Source organism: Arvicanthis niloticus, chromosome 30 (assembly GCF_011762505.2).
Source record: "Arvicanthis niloticus isolate mArvNil1 chromosome 30, mArvNil1.pat.X, whole genome shotgun sequence".
Lineage (NCBI taxonomy): Eukaryota > Metazoa > Chordata > Mammalia > Rodentia > Muridae > Arvicanthis > Arvicanthis niloticus.
This window is the reverse complement of record NC_133438.1, coordinates 11,258,752-11,262,290: the sequence shown is the minus strand read 5'-3', so window position 1 is coordinate 11,262,290 and position 3,539 is coordinate 11,258,752.

The following is a 3,539-nucleotide window of genomic DNA, read 5'->3' as shown; positions in this document are numbered from 1 at the left end:
TCCCATTATGGCTCCTGATATCTTTTTCCTTTGAATAATATAAATGAAGTGAATATGTCTCCCTTTGGCAGTCCTGATAGCAGACACTAAGCACTTGAAGATGACTGGAAGAAGAAACAGAAGTAGAATAACTAATCCTATAATAATTTCCAAATTTATAAGAAAATTGCAAAAAGAATTTTCTTTAACAAAATTTATGATTGAATTTGAAATATAATCAGCCAATTCTACTGCTGAGGAACTCTTTAGTCTGGAGTGACTGATGGTACTGATCTGAGAATGTAAAGTATCTATATCAATAGCAAGTTGTGAATTGTTCCACACACTATGTAGATGTGCCTGTATCTGTTCCCAGGACATTTCTGACCCTTTGTAGGGCAAAGGGGTTACACAAATCTATTTATAATTGCCATGACACGAGGTAGTTAAACATGTTTTAATATTTTGAACCTGAGTTCCTATGTAAAGGATGGCTTCCTCTAAAGCATTGACTCTATCTGTCAAACTTCTATCAATCTTATCCTGGGTAATCAGTACTAAAGAAATATTTTTTGTCAAGGAGTTAACATGATTAGCAGTGTGTACCTGTTGAACTAGGGAGGCAGCAGAAGCTGCAACTGACACTAAGATAGCAATTAAGACGGTAAGTAATTCCTAAGATAAGTCCGGCTATAAATCTCTTAGGTCGTGAAAGAGATTTAAGAATCTGTTCCAAAGCAAACAAGGCAAGGTCCTCATACCATGGTAAGGAGATTAACAGGTAGTAATTGTGTCAAACAATCAGAAAAACATTGGGCTCATAGTGGAATTTATATAATTAGTCATAAAGCAGTTCTTACAAGAAATATTATACACACATCCACTTGTGGTTATGTTCATGGTTCCTATATCTCCTGTATAAAGAATAGCAAAAGGTGATATGACACAGGACTGGAGTTTAAGATGTCTTGGGGACCCTGAAGGCCTTTTCAAAATAATATCAAGAGCAGCAAAAAGCCAGTATAGTTGTCCCTGCAGCTTAGGGGAAGGAGAAGGCAAGGCCATGTAAGTAGGAGCAACCCAACCTTAGTTTGGAACCAGTGAGTTACAGAAGATTTTGGAGCAGGGGCAGAGCAGTCATGTATCCCCATATGGGTCTCCCCATAAGGGTGAAAGATTACACCGTTGTTAGGATATACACCCATCTGGAAGATTAATGCCATCACAAGTATGATTGAAGTGAATTGGATCACAAACAGGAAAGGCCTTTGGAGGGGGAGTAGAATCAACAATCAACTGTTCCCAGTTTACAGCTGCAAGAATATCTATAGACCAGGGAAAGTACCATCCCCTAGAATAAACAGGCTGATTAGTTCTTGGTGTTCTATAAGTTAAAGGCAAACACTCAGGTAAGGGGGTAGCCAAACAGGTGAAAAAAACAAAGGAAAGGCTATCTGCGTGTCCTAGAAAGCCAAAATGCTCAGTACTACGAGGATGAATAAAACCTGACCCCTCTCCCCCCATAGCAAGGGCATTATTAGTAACAACCTTCACTTCTTCACAATCCCAGGTAGCTGGATGAAATAAGCGGGCGGGGGGCGGGGTCAGAAACATAGGCCCAGTAGGACTCGCACTAGGCAAAGAGCGAGATGCCTGAAAGGTTAAAAGGGCAAGCATAGCAATAAACAGATTTTCAGGGGTAAGGGCTTTTCCCTGAGACAACAAAATCTGGGTGCCATTCTTTGTCAGGCATTTGATTTGACCCCAGGAAGGGATCTGACTTTGGCGGTTAGAGACTGCCGTCCTCCATGTAGGCTGGCTGGGCAATGGCTGATGGAGTTGAAGGCTATCCATGAAGCGTGCCAGTGCTTCTGATGAATCAGGATCTGTGCTTTCACCGTCCTCCTTGGCTGAAACAGCAGGCAGTCAAGGTGGGCGTGGAAGAGGTGACAGGGATGATCATCTCCGTTTTTTGAGCTGGAGCAAGAAGCCTTTTGACTGGTCTGGTCTAGGGTTGGTCCTCCATAAGGTCTTATCAGTTGGTCAAGCAGCCATAGTGGTGAATCCGAATCCTGTGGGAATACACAAGAATAACCCCTCCCAGATGCCAACAAAACATCTGGTCCCTTCCATTGTCCAGTTAATAAATCCTTCCATTATATTAATGGCTTAGGGCTAGATCCTATATCAAAATGCCTAAGAAAGGGACTTATGTTATTTTCTGTGATATTGCCATGAATTGTTACATATAAAGCATGGTTTAGGATATGATGAGGAGAGGAATATTTATATTCTCCTTTTTGTAATTTGAATATTTGAGTTTTTAGAGTCTGATGTGCTCTCTCTACAATGGCCTGTCCCTGGGGTTTATCGGGAATGCCAGAGGAATGTTTGATATTGAAAGTTAAACACCGTTTTTTTAAAGGCTTTAGATGTATAGGCAGGCGTATTGTATTGCCTGTCTTTAAAGCCTTTGGCATTCCTAGGATTGTAAAACAATAAAACAAATGTTGTATCACATCTTTAAAGGCCTCCCCAGATCCCATGCTGAGGCACAAATTACATGTGAAAATGTATTAACACATACATGCAAAAAGGCTAATTTTCCAAAGGATGGGACATGAGTAACATCCATTTGCCATATGTCACCAGGATACAGGCCTCTAGGATTGACCCCCATAGGGAGAGCAAGTATATGTGAAAGGCATGTTGAGCAGTTTCGTACAATAGCACAAGCAGCCTGGGGGGCGGGGAGGGGGAATTGAAAGCAGAGTGCAGCCACATTCTGGTGATGTATTGCATGACTCCTGTGATCTGCCTCCATGGAAAGAGCAGCAACCTTAGTCAGAGAAACAACCATGCAGTTACCCTCATGAATAGGACCAGGGAGCATTAAATGACCTTGAACATGTCCGACAAAAAAAGACAGTCTCTAGATATCAAAAAAAAAAAAAAAAAAAGGACACTCTCTAGATTTCAAAAAAAGGACACTCTCTAGATTTCAAAAAAAAAAAGGACACTCTCTAGATTTCAAAACCTGTAGTTTTGAAAGTAGAGGTAAAATTGTGGAGTGGCTAGATGGCAGTGGAGCTGTCTCGAAAAGTTAACATCCTCAAAAGTTAACTTTCTATCTCTGTGAAAAACCCACTTCATAGTCTCAAAAAATGTCAACATTTCGCTGTTGCCTGAATGTAGGAAAGCCTAAATTAATTTGCAGATAAACATGTTAAGAATAAATTTTTAGTCCACCTGATTTATTATACTTATACAATTCCAAAGAGATTTGATCCTCTGGTACCATGTCCAAGCCTTAAAGATTTATTTTCCTACAACTTATTTCATGGTGATTTGTTAATGCTGCATTAAATTATGATTATAGCTCACCAAGTTTACCTTTCCCCATAGGAATCATTGCTTGTAGAAACTTAAAATTAATAAAAAGCTCTGACATTGGTTTTAAACTCAAACATTAACTTCCCCCAGGGACACGTCCCAGGAGAAGCATATTTCAAAGGCATTCCAGAGGAAGAAAAACCCAAAAGAGTTTATGAGCCCTTAAC